General features: G+C 39.3%; 1 pseudogene; it reads right to left on the bottom strand.

The window, feature by feature from the left end:
• Nucleotides 1-3,415: 3,415 nt before the first annotated feature.
• Nucleotides 3,416-12,598, bottom strand: LOC121313939 (annotated as a pseudogene).
• Between the last annotated feature and the right edge of the window lie 1,708 nt (nt 12,599-14,306).

The raw sequence follows: 14,306 nt of genomic DNA, 5'->3' as shown, positions 1-14,306 counted from the left end.
CAGGCATTCACCCTCTGCTGGTGGACAGGGACCCAGCAGGCATTCACCCTCTGCTGGTGGACAGGGACCCAGCAGGGATTCACCCTCTGCTGGTGGACAGGGACCCAGCAGGGATTCACCCTCTGCTGGTGGACAGGGACCCAGCAGGGATTCACCCACTGCTGGTGGACAGCGACCCAGCAGGCATTCACCCTCTGCTGGTGGAGGAGGCAGAGGCAGCTCCTGCTGCTCTGCGCCTGCCGGTGGGGGTGGCGGAGGCAGATGCAGCTCCTGCTGCTCTATCATCAATCATTCACGCAATGTATGAAAAACTAAAAAAAAATAGTAAACAAACTAGTAGCTCATAACAAATTAGTAATATATTAGGTGTAACCTGCACTTTTTTGTATTATGTAACTCCCCAAGGATCTGAAAAAAAAAAAAGTCAACTATTTTCCATATACTGGTAAATATGGCCTTTTGTCTTTCACACCTAATGTGGCAACTGTTCATACATTTATTAGACATGTGTTGCTTCTTCTGTTATACTTTGGTTTACTTTTTTGATTATTCTAGTTTCCATATATTTTGGCTCATATTTTGAATACTAATTATGCTGTTGAAGTAACTTAACAAAATAGATGGTGAGTAAGTAGATTCAAGAAAATGCACAGAGTCCTTTCCTTCAGTCAGTTGCCAGATTTATTGAAATATGCAGGGAGTCTGGTCCCAGGTACAGGACAAACAGAATACTCATCATTACAATGTTTGCATGACATTAAATAAATCCACCTCCCCTTTCTCTGACACTTAACCAATTGCAAAGGTAATTTATTTATTGTGTGTGTGTGTGTGTGTGTGTGTATGTGTCTGTCTAGTGTGACAACCTTCACAGTGCATTCTTCACACTCCTGGAGACAAAAGGTCCATACATCTGCCTTTTGTTATCTTCTTGCGACCCCTTTGATCCCAGTGGCATTATCTCTTTTGATCTCTCTGAAATCTTTAGAGCCTGTGCTAATTGTAGTCCACAGCATTATCTCGTTAGCTTGCAGTCAATGTTGGGCAAGAGCTTGTAGACGCAACGTCTCTATTAATGGTTAGCAGCACATGCAATTTGAACCAAACAGTCTGCTATCTGCAATATTAGTCTTTTTTCAGAAAAGAACACCAGTATAGCTCTGCCAGTCCACATGCGTAGCAAACTGCTAATCAATTCTCGATCCTTGTTTTCCAACAGCTATTTACACAATATAAAAGTAATATAGTTAAATGATTGTTTGTACTAATGAACTAGATTGTAGTTTTAGGGAACTACTTTTAGAAAATATATTTGCCAAATTTCTCTAACTACCATTTCTTAACAGTTTTTAGGATTCTTTTTACAGGTCAATAATTTCTCAATTTAAGAGTCAATTGTTTAGCTTCTCTTTGATAGGGAAATGTGTTTCTTTCTTCAAGACAAGTTTGTATCTGAGATAAGAAATACATGTCTCACTTTAAACTATATGCTTAATACAAGAAGGTAGTCTCTTGGCTTCATAAAATATGATTCTGCATTGTAAGAAAGACATTTCTTGAAATAAGGACAACATGTCTTGCACCAAGGATCTTTAGACAAGAATTTTTTTTTTTTATGAGAAGGAAAAAAAATATTATTGCAAGAAATTAGTTTTGGTAGTGTTCCTTTTCTGAATCCTTCACAATCAACCCCGGGGACCGCAGTTCTCCCTGGCGGTTGACATAAGCTACTACTGACATGTTGTCCGTGTGGAGCACTGGAAGGAAGTGCTGGGGAGCAAGGTGAACTGCTCACAGATAGTTTCTGACACAACACCAATTGTACTGTGGATCGCTGTTGAAATAGGGCTAGTCAGTTGTGAGTGGTGGTCACTCTGTTGTCCGACAGGTAGGTTCGCATTGTAAGGGAATCCAGGTGGAGACCCAAGTAAACCATACTTTGCACCAGTATTAATTGGCTTTTGGCCTTGTTGAGGGTGAGCCCCAGTCTTGCCAGATGCTCTGTCACAATTGGTGTGTGGTCCATTGCTACTTCCTGCAGCTGGAAGCAGATCAACCAGTTGTCTAGGTAATTCAACACCCTGATCCCCTGCAGCCACAAGGGGGCTAGGATGGCATCCACTCACTGTGAGAACGTGTGGGGAGCTAAGGAAAGGCTGAATAGCAGCACAGAGAACTCAAGGATGCTTCTCTGAAAGGCAAAGTGCTGGTATTTCCTGTGCACGGGATGAATAGATACATGAAAATACGCATCCTTTAAGTACACAGTGGTAAACCAGTCACCTGGCCATGAGGATGTGACGATGAGTGACCATCTAGAACCTCATCTCCTTCAAGAACCCGTGTCTCAGGTCTAGGATGGGGCGAAGCCCCCGCCTTGTTTTGGCACCAGAAAGTATCTTGAGTAGAACCCCTCTTCTTTAGAGGTGCTTTCTATGAGACAGATGGCTTGCTTGAGAAGTCATGTTTTTACTTCTTGCCTGAAGGCCAAGACCTGGAGAAGGTCACTCACGGATGTAACCGTGATCCCTCGAAAGGGAGGAGGTCCCGCGTAGAACTGTACCACGTAACTGGTTTGTATGGTGGAGAGCATCAAAGAATCTAAGATGCGATTGCGCCAGATACTGCAGTGCTGTCTGAGGGAGCATTGCAGTATCTCCTCCACTGCTGGCCCGAAGGTATGCCAGGAGAGATCTAATAGGGCCAAAGCTGTTTGCGCGCCACTACAAGACCCGCCAGGCTTCTGCCCAGGGCTTGCCCTTGGAAGCCTGATATTTGTAGCAGCATACCGGAGACCAAGTGCAGCTATGTGACAGGCTGGAAGGCAGTTGGAGGAGGGGGGAAGGCAGGGCTCCCAACGCTGCAGAGGGCTTAGCTGAGCTGGCTGAGGAAGCTGCTCCTGTAAACTCTGCGAGCCTCCTGCACAGAGTCCAAGGCTGGGACGCTGCGCAGATCGAGCAGAACATTTCATCTCCTAGGGCGGAGGAGGTGTGCTGCATCCCCAAGCACTTGACACAGAGAAGGTGTTTGTCCTGTGGGGGAAACATCCCTCCACAGGATGTGCAAGGGTGGAACTTCCACATTGTGATGCACGGATTGTCTGTACTAGGGGAACACTGATGCATTGAGGTCCGGGGGCACCGAAGAGCTGAAGCACCAAGGCACAGAGGCTCTGGAGTGCCGAGTGTACCAATGCAGGGAGTGCTCAAGCGCTGAGGGCATCGAAACACAGAGGGGTCAAGGCTCTGGGACCAAAAAGCAGTGAAGCACTGAGGTACCGAGACTCTGAGGCACCAAAGCACTGAGGATATTGATGCAGGGAGCGCCTATGCACCGAGGCTCTGAAGTACCGAGGCACCAAGGCTCTAAGGTGCCGATGCACCAAGGGCACTGAGTGCTCTGATGCAGGGAGTGTCTAATCATCGAGGGTGGCGAAGCACCAAGGCTCAGTTGGACCGGGGGCACTGAAGCACCAAAGCGCTGAGGCATCGAGGGCACTGAGCGTTGAGCACCAAGGGCGCCGAAGCACCGAGTTACCAGGGGCACTGAAGGCATAGAGCGCTAGATGTGAAACACCACGGTTACTGGGCAGAGTGTCTAGTCTGGACTGCGTTCAGTCACACAACCAATGCAGTATTATTCTTGCAGCGGCGTGGAGCACAGCCTTCAGACAGTACACAGATTTTTTTATATTTTTTTTGTATCTACGCACCGATGTGGATGGTCATTGTATGCAAGTCTACTCTTAAAGTGGGCTATTCAGACCCAGAGCAGGAAGCACACAGTGTGTGTGTGTGTGTGTGTGTGTGTGTGTGTTTATCATTGTTTTTATACAGTGTTTATATACAGTTTTGGGAACAGGGCCCATTAACTAATTTAATATTTTCAAATACCGCACACACTTGTGGAAGGTTCTGGGTCTTGTGTACCTGAATGGTAGCTAGCAGACTGGCCTTCACTATCTGCTAGACCTCTTCCACTGACCCACCTAGATGCATAGAGAAGTATAGCAACATCTCAGTGGATTTATCACACATTATAGGAACATAAGAACATAAGAAAAGCTAGGAACAAGACAGGGTAATTTGACCCTGCTTATCCATTCCTTGCAGCTGACTGATCACATAAGGATTCCAATGGCTTTGTATTTAATCCCTACATTTTTGCGACTGGTGTACAATACTTTATAGATATTAACATTAAACTGAAATATAAATAATATATAATATAATTAAATAATATAATATAAATATACGTAAAATGTTTCCGTGCTTCTGCCTCATGATGTATGCTGTCTAAATCCCTTTAGATTTCCTGGGTCTAAACTGCTTTAGATTGTCAAAGCAGAACAGTCGGAAGATCTGGCCATGAACTGATCTGCTCTGCTCATAACTGACTGAGGCATTAGATATAGAATCTAAGAATATTGAATAGGAACTCTAACCCACAACTTCTTTAGCAGTTAAACAGCAAGCTAACCTGAACACTAGAGTGTTTAATTTCTTGTGACATAGGTGGAGTTTCCATGCATGTTTTTTTTTTTTTTTAGCATGAGACATGTTTTTGAGAAAAATGTCTTGTGTAAAATGCTTTATGCTTTAATGTGTTTTACTGCACTTGCCCAAATTGTTTTTTAAATGTCATTGGTGGGATGGCATGTCGTTAGTATTGAATCCGTTTCAACTAATTTATTAAAAATTAACTGAGAGGTATAAAGTGAAACTGGCCAACACAGGTATTGCGGATCACCATGGCTAAAAACCAGGGAAGACATAGGATTATTCCACATATGCTCCCAAGGCTGTATTTGGAACAGTGGATCACAGAGCCGAGATTCTGCAGTTCAGTATCATGCCAGTGCTTAGCATCACATAAGGAATTCGCCATCCCTCGTTTCTGTGAATATAGAACATAGAAATGGTTTATTATTTCTAAGACTATGTAAATATATGTACTTAGATGGCATTTTCAAAACTTAGCAAGTAAACTGAATTTACTTACTTGTCTCATTTTGAAATACATTACCAGCATTGTGCCCTGTTAAGTTATATGATTTGACTCTTACCAAGCACTGCACTTTAATCATGTAGCTGCCCATAGGCAGAGGCTGGGCATGAACCAGCAACAACATACACAGTAAGGCAGCGTCCCAACCACTATGCAAAGAGCCAAACTCATCTGCATATGTGGTACAGAGCTGTTAACCATCTCTGTTAACCATTAGAAATCGTCAAGGCAGTGCATCACACAACACTGCCTGATAATGTACAATCCCCTTCATAGTCTCCTGGGTTACTGGCTGTCGTCATTGATGGGGTAAACAGTATTGATACTGCATGAAATGTGTTGGAGCACCTAGTTCAGGCATATGCTGTATTTGTTTAAGCTGAATGAAAAATTGTGGCTACTTTCAGAATGTTAAAAAGAGCCCTTTAGTGACATTTTTTTTGTGGACACGTATCTGATTTGAAGAATGGAAATATGTGAACTTTTTAATAACTTAATTTTATCTTTATTAAACATCATGACCTTTCTTTTTTAAAGTGACTGCTGATCAAGGTCATAGAGGGTTATAAGAACATAATGTGTTTGCAATTTAAAATTTGAATGAACATTAAACATATTTATACAACTCTCAGTGTAATTTTGGCCAATAGGAGCACAGAGAGCCCTTCATTGTTTATTCAGGAACAGCACAAATCCATAGTTATACTGCTAAATGTTTAACTGTAGCAATGCACTTTACTACATCCCTGTATGAAACATGCTTCAATTGAATTAGATACAATTCATGTGCCATACTTCATCTCAAACACAGCACCTCTTTGTTTTCTTCTTACAAAAAAGTTAAATACACTATACTGCAGTGTATCTAGATTATTAAGAAACACTCACTATAAATGATGGCAATTCCCACAAACAACATCACCTGTCTAAGGACCTGGTTTTGGTTTCACTTATAACTAAGGGCAGCTTGGAGTAAATCTGTTCAGGAATGTTGCATAATAATTGTAACGTACATCAGGGAGTTCACTGAAAAGTTGAATCAGTACCTAATCATAGCCATTAATACTGGCAAGATGATTTCCATATAATATGGAAGAGGAAATACAGATAATGAAATACGTGACGTGCAATACCAATGCTCTCATGGTTTCTGCTTGCAGGCTCTGAATCTTGCATCCCATATCATTGCACTCCGTCCTTAGTGACTCCACTTTTTCCTCTTTCTTGGCATTAAAACTCTCAGACTGCTCCTGGAACAAAAACAAAAACCAGCAAAGCAATGTGCATATAACTCGGTGAATTATATTTTAACCACCCGTCATGTAAATAGAGACACAGGGTACCTCTTTAATTTAAAGGGGTAGTCTAATTTGTACTTTGTACAATTTTTAGTGTCATATCTGCTTGAAAATTAAGTATTTTAATACTTTTTATAAATCATTATATAGAAGCTGTTTGCATGTTCTGACTGGTGTATTGCAGGTATCCAGCATATTTCACACAGAATGACAAGGCAGTGTGGTAGAAACCAGGATGGCATCATAGAAAATCAAGGATGAGATTTAAAAATGTTTCCTCAGAGCTACAACCAAACAAAATACTTTTACAAAACAAAACGGCACGATGGCCAAAATAAAGACAATAAGTCAAATAAGTATCGTGCTAGTTATAATTCAGCATGAGTAGCGATTGTTTTTTCAGTTATTTTGTCCTTACCTGTCCTCTCTCTCTCTCTCTCTTCTTTCTCTCCACCCTCATCAACCACAGCACTCGGCAGCTATTCTTTTTATATGTGTCCATCCTCGAATTAGCAAACAATTAACCAATTTGAAGACGGACACATTCTGCACTGTTATTTCTTACCTTGTATTCCACATAGGCATCATTTTCTGCCTGGTTCCGTTCTATAGCCTTCTCCCAGTGGGCTCTTATGTACTCCAGGATATGGTCCAGACTTGTCTCAATTGGAGCATCTGGTTCATCCAACTGGCTACCAGCAAGCTGGTTATAAAGCATTTTCACATCCTGAAGGGAAACAAACAATCTTCAGAACTTTGCAAAGCCCACGAAAAAATAAAAGTTGGGTACTAGGTTAAAACAGTACCAGTGTGTTAAACTAGATAACCCTAAGCGGGACTATTAGCAGACCACAAAAATTAACAATGGTGGGTGGTGGCACAATGGATTTGGATCAGATATTGCACAGTGGTGGATACTGATATATTTGTGGTACCATCCATATACTGGCTTTAATCTTGTGTTAACACCTTTAGGTCCTGAACAAGTTTCTTTTACTTTATTGGTACATACCTGTTTTTAAAGTTCAAGTACAATGTTTCTCAGCTCTACCGTACTGGTACAGGTAGAGCTGAGAAACAGGGGTTCACAAACTTTTTTTTGCTGGGACCCCCTTTGGAAATGTTACAGGCTCTATAAATCATATTTTTACGGGGCTTTCGCTTTGTATATACTGTATGAAATTTGTGTTTTCAGTTACTTTCCAAAATGCTTGGGAATTTTTTTCTGTCACAATAATAGTAACTCGTCAGACAGTACCTGCTAATTTAGTTGTACCTTCTTTTCTTCAGTGTCTTCCACAACAAAATCCTTATGATCATGGGCACATTCTTCTGGGGTTTTTAGACATTTTTTTTACAATTCACCACAATTTGCAATTCTGTTTTAAATTCTCACTATCTAACTGTAACATAGCTTCAAATCCCGCGAACAAGCCTTCTTCTGTAATTGTAATCTTGTTTTAAACCTCACAAGTGGAGTCTCCAATAGAAATGTAAATTTGCTGCCACTCAGTAGTTGGGTGGGTTTAAAGTATTCAGAACTAATCAATGATCATTACAAGTCATACAGGAGGTTTTGTTTTAGTTTTTTGGACTGTAGTAGGTTTTTTTTTTTACTGGGAAAAGGGTGAAGTTCACGTGAATTGAGTAAACATTTTCAGAGTTTGTATTTTTTTATTGGGTGTTTTATCGGTTAAAATAAAAAAAACAAAAGCCCTGATCTTAAGGTATGTCAGTATTTTTTGTGATCACGTGACCCCCATAAAGTAGTCTTGCAACCCCCTTTTGGGTCGGGACCTCCAGTCTGAGAAACGCTGAGCTAGGTAGCAGTTGGTTTTATATACTGAGCATCAAAAGAAACGTATCACTTACATTTGAGGATTAAAAGAAACATCTCGCTTATATTTGGATAAAATTCACTAGATGTGATCAAAAAATGACAGACTCTGTTTTAGAGCAGGTGCAGTGACTTTTTATTGTGTTGATTAACAATTGACATTACGAAGATGCTGCAAAATGATTTGTCTATCTTGGGGAGGTGTTGTTCGTGTTCGTGTCCTGTCATTGACAGAGTGTGTCTGGTTATACCGTCTTGCCAGGTTTGAAATTGCTGGCTGTGAGCACCCAAGATGGCGAGCTACAGTACGCTGCCCTAGTCCAGCCTCCAGCATGCTGATTGCACGAAGGCACTGCTGTCTTGCTGTTTTTTTTTTTTTCTGTGATTTTCTTTATTGCTTTTATTCAAGCTTGCAGTTCAACAGCTGAAATCACTCCATATCCAGTGTCCAATCAACTGTCTCACTAATTAGGTGATTAAGTGCATATGCTTCAGTCATAGTCACTCAAGCGTGTCATGGCCAAGGATGAATGATCGCATGACTAAAAAGAAACCAAAAATATTTTGTCAATGTCCATCATTTATATACCTTATTTTTTCTAATATAAATGTGTTATAATAGTGATAAGTTTCTTTTGATGCTTGGTATATATATATTTTAGATTTCTTCTTATCGAACACCCAACCCCGAGTGAGAAATGTGTGACTCTTTAAATACAGCTGTGCCAGGACTCAGTTACTAATCATTCACAGTCTGCACGTGAACTAATTGTGAATTCCCCATGCCCACGTACAAACATACATTTTAACTCACCTGTGCTACATAACTCAAACTATACAAAGTAAACCAAATACACCCAGGAGCGGGGGGGGGGGGGGGGGGGGGAACTGTACTTTAATGCCACTTGAGGAAATTATTAAAATCATTATCATCATCATTAGCCATTGTTGAAAAAAATCAATTGTGATACAAAAAAGTCTTTTTTTTTTTGTCTGGGCTCAACTACACGCTAACTCTCTGATTTCCAGTTGAGGCTGTTTGACTCACCAGTAGGAGAGGTTTACAATCAATACTGTGCTCATTTCAGTTTTCTGTCAATCTAATCCAGTGACCTTCCTTAAAACCATTTGCACAGTGAGCCCTAATATATAACTCTATTACCATCAACGCTTTGTCATTACTTACCTCTTCATGACCCTTTGCCAGAACATCAAGTTCCTCCCTCATGTTCTCTAGCTGACTTTCCAGATCCATTTTAATCACATTAGCATCATCAATCAGTTATACAAGGAGCTAATTTCGTCTTCCATTGCTCTGCGGAAAGGCTGTTCATTCTCATATCTCCAGAGAAGAAAACAAATAAATGTTACACCGAATGCATTTGCTTTGACAGTTATCAAAATAATGTTATTGAGTCTTTCACACTCTCGCTTCAGTTATCCTAAGAATGCACAAACATGCAAGCATATTTAAACCAAGTGATTTCACATTCTGGAACAAACATTTATTTGTGTATGTGAGCTGCAGGGTACTGTTTTTCAAAAAGAGAACACAGATAAGATAAAATAAAATAAAAAAAAACAACACTGGTGGATCTTATGTTTTAATTCTTAAAGGGATAGCATATGAATGCTGGTGTTAATATGCAATCAAAAGCTACATTTGTCTTTAATGTAGGTCTGATATTTTACATCTCAGTACCGTCAATGTTTTCCTTTGGTGTCTTATGAAAAAGTTTCTGAAAAACTAATCTTAAATGCACTGTACTCCCCCCCAGGTTTTTATTGTAACAAACAATGTCTTAAGAAAAAAAGTTAAAATTATTTCACTACTTTTCAGTTCTCTAATGTAAATGCTCTCTCTCTCACACACACATGCAAAACTGTATATAAAATGTTGTCTTTTATTTACAGTCAAATTTATGAGGGGTATAATAATGGAGAAAGGAGAATACATAGAGAGCAATCACCTGTCTTTAAAATCGTTTGCACTGGCTTGAACATTCTCTGTCTGAAGCATGAGGCGAGCTTTATCCAGGATTGAATCACTCACCTGTAAAATACCTCCAGTATTTTACATCAAACATACAGTAAGAAACATATTACATGTAAGAAAATTACCTGTACTTTTGTAGTTCAAATTTGAAGTGCAAATTAATAATTGGACCTTATAACAATGCTTTTCTAAAAACTGATTAGTTAAACTTAACTGTTAAACTACTTAAGGCCTATTTTGTTAGATGAAATCAAGTTTATAAACTATAAACTATGACATTTTTTTGAATATCAAACTTTATTTTAATTCATAAAAAAAAATTGTAAAATGCTTGTTCCTGTTTACTCTTATGAGAAGGTGTTTATAGTACCAACCTCAAGTACTATGTATATACCAAGGGCTACAATTTTCACTACTCTGTGAAAAATTGTAAAATGTAAAATTCTTGTTGCCTGCGTATAGCTTAACTGTTAATAAGGATGAAGATAGTAATGGTAGACCACAGTCAGAGGTATGTATTATTACTCACAGTAGTGATTCCACACAAGGTGAAATAAAGGATGGTGAAAAAACTACCGAACCAAACCATTTTGACAATTTAGTAACTCTTAATACTTGTCTAAATCTACCTGTAAACATGCTATAGATGGATATGATGAGATAAGTAACTTAAGAGTAACACATATCTGTGAAAAACATTCTACATTAACAAAAACAGCCAAGGTCAAAAAAGTGAACAGCCATTTAATATGTGATATCTAAAAGAAGGGCCAAGACCAACATAAAAATGACAAAGTAAAACAAAACACAACTGAGACTAACATGGCCTCCCATTTTTATTATGTTAAGACAATGACAAGCTACTTATTGGACTGCTGTGGGTGGGTTCATAATGTACCCAACTGTACTGTATAAAGTATTGGTAGACAGGTTGTTTTGTTTATACTGTATCTGAAGAACACAGTGACGCAATCAGTTTTCCAGAGCTCCATTGCTTGCTTGCTACATCAAGGAGTAAACCTTTGCTGTAAGGAATTGGCAGTATTGTTTTTCTGTTCCTCTGCCATATCTGTCTTGTGGGCTTTATTGCTACAGTTTCTGCACATTTAAACTGTGTTCGGTAGCAGTTCTAACACCTCTGTTTCACAAGTGATAAATCTATTTATTGCTGAAATGGAAGGCTTATCCAATCAATGTTGATATATAGATGAATAAAAAAAAAACTGAAAAAGGATAAAACATAGATGCTAGATGCACTTCTATGTTCATTAATCTGAATGAAATGAAAGGTCATCTAAAACACAGACAGGACAATACTTGTTTGGCTTTACATTATTTTCGATTTGCATTTGTTTATCCTGTAAAACGAGTAATTACGAATAAATATACAAAATATATTATTTTAAATACTCAATTTAAAATGTATTGCTTTGGTAAGTTACATTGCTTAAACAGCCCCCAAAAACAAATTTCTGATGTAAAATAAGTAGCATTATGATTTGCTGTGAGTGCTCGGTTAGTTTTTAACAATTTTTTTAAACGAATTTGAGAACACCTCAAAATACAATTACATGAACTACATATGGTTACACTGCAAGTATGGTTTACTAATATTTACTACAAGCCCTTAACACACACTTTTGAGGATGGAACTCCTAATCATAATGTTTTGTTGTAAGTACATATTAACTAATGTGTAAGTACACTGTACTTACAGCTAATGTACCTGTAGTCTACTGAAAGCCACAATAGTAGTACAGTATTTAATGTTAGATTTCAAAAGGTCACATTTTTCAATTTTTGTCAGTTTTTCTTTAAGTATATGGAAAACTACAAAACGGTATATAATTCAGTATGTTAACATACCACTATTCAGGTTTGATTCGACTTTATGAAGCAAAATGAATTAATTCTATAGGGTGATGCAAACTTTTGGCCATAGCTGTATATTCCAGGAAGGAATCAGAGCAGTAAAACCACACACTAAAACAACTTTGTACCCCAAGCTGCTCTCCTTACTTGTCTATAGATGTCCTCCCAGTCTTGTCTCAGTGTTCCCCAGCTGCCAGCACTGGAAGCTTTCTTGTCCAGGTGGACCCTAATCTGCTCCTCCAGCTCCCGGTTCACCTGCTCCAGCTCCCGCACCTTCTCCATGTACTTGAGACTCTCGAACGTGGGGCTGCGGCTCCTCTCTACCACCTGAGTCATGATGACCGGGGTGGTGCTGCGAAGGCCCTGTATGAAAACACTGCTGATGCCCAGGGCTTGACGGGACACCTGAGTGCCCAGGCTGCTGGCTGCACTGGTGGGCACCATCCCCCTATAGGCCCCTAGAGCCCCAGAATAACCCCTACTGCTTGTCCCAACGCTCACCGTCCAGCTTCTCCCACTCAGGCGATCACCTTGGGGGGCATGGGCCTGTTGGCCAAGAAAGGAAGACCTACATTTTGGCAGAGGCATGCCGAGATCAGTGTATGCAGAGAGCCAATGCACCTGTGGGCATCGCTACTACTGTATGTTCAAAACACTGTGCATGGTATATAACTGGGTCTGTGTAACACAAGTGATTTAAAATATATAGTTATATTTAGGCATGGGGATTGTACAATCACTTCATGTGCAAATAAAGTATGTGAGCATGGGAATTGCACAAATGAGTTCACGTGCTGGGATTCAAGTGAATGATTAATTAGTGATGCACAAGTCACTCACTCTGGGTTCGGTGTTCGTGAGTAGACAACGGGAGAGAGACAGAGGAGAGAATTTATAAATTTAAAATAACAATTGCTATACGTCCTGGCTTTCAAGCAGCATGATACTTTTTTGTCTGTTCGTCCACTGTTTGTTTGTTTGTCTGTTCGTTTGGTTAAAATGCTGTTTGTTTTGTGTCAGTGCTTTTGTTTTGTTTAACCTTTTATTTTTATTTGTGTTAATAAAACACTGAGCGCCAGCAACTCAGTTTCGCCCGCAGCTGCTGTGTGTTTTGGTTTAATTTCCTGGCCTGACATTACCCCTAGAGCCAGCCCTTATGGAATGATAGATATGCTACAGTAAACTAGAAATAAATTTGATCGAAGGTTCTGATTTACTAAATAAAGACATCTGTCAAATACATTTCTAGGAATTTGTGGAATCAGTTAATATTTTCCACAAAGTATCAATTTGGCACTGAAGTGGTTAAGTCAGTCTCACATTTTTATACGGTGGCTGAGAAGTGCAAAGAGGTAGCAAATCTACACAAAGACGTAGCTTCAACCAGGTGACTGAAATAGGGTGGGGAAAAAAGGCAGGCGCATCGTTTAGAAAGCGTCTGCCAGATATTACATTTTGTGCCAGAAAAGACATTTGGGTAAAGCAAAGTTCTGATCAATGTCAACATATTTATAAGTCAGTTGACACTTAATTGTAAAGAAAACATAAAAAATAGAAAGGCATTTGTTTCTGTTTTATACTGCAGCATTATTCAAACTCCTTTCTTATTTCATTAAACAGATTGCTGGTTTAATTAATAAGGCCCATATTCATTACAGAAGCCATTTCCGAGATAATAAATTGAAATGAATACTCTAAACACTGATGCTCTTATTGAAATGAATGACTGTTGTGGGAAAGGTACAGTAATGTGTTTCTTGTAAACGCTACAGGGGGTTCTGTAACAGTTTCATATTAAATTAGGAGAAGCAGCTGGTGGGGTGTGTGGTATAACTACAGGTCTGACGACAACAGGTTCAGGATAGTCATGGCATATTTTGCTGTGATCTGATTGGAAGTTTTCTTTTCCCAGTTCACTAACTAGGTGGGAGCTATGATCCGTCTTCAACAATTGGTAAATTTTCAATACAAAATGTGGTGAAAAGCACTGCTATTAAAAGATACTTGCAATTATCTAAACCTCAAACAAAGGAATTTTTATATACATTTAAAATATGTGTTTTGTTCCTAGTTAGTATAAAATAAAGAGAAAATGTACCGCAACAAGAACTGAAAAGCTTTTTTCAACCATTCCAGATAGTTGCCAAAAATGCGTTGGTACTGTATACAAACATATGTAGAATTTACCAGTAGTGTTCCTCGAATGCACCTTTACTGACCCCTACTCACTACTATGTTAAGATATGTTTTTAACAAGCCTACCAACATCACCAATGCTGACACACAAAGGTGTACA

This window comes from Polyodon spathula, chromosome 4 (genome assembly GCF_017654505.1).
Source record: "Polyodon spathula isolate WHYD16114869_AA chromosome 4, ASM1765450v1, whole genome shotgun sequence".
NCBI lineage: Eukaryota > Metazoa > Chordata > Actinopteri > Acipenseriformes > Polyodontidae > Polyodon > Polyodon spathula.
This window is presented reverse-complemented; position numbering and strand designations above follow the sequence as displayed.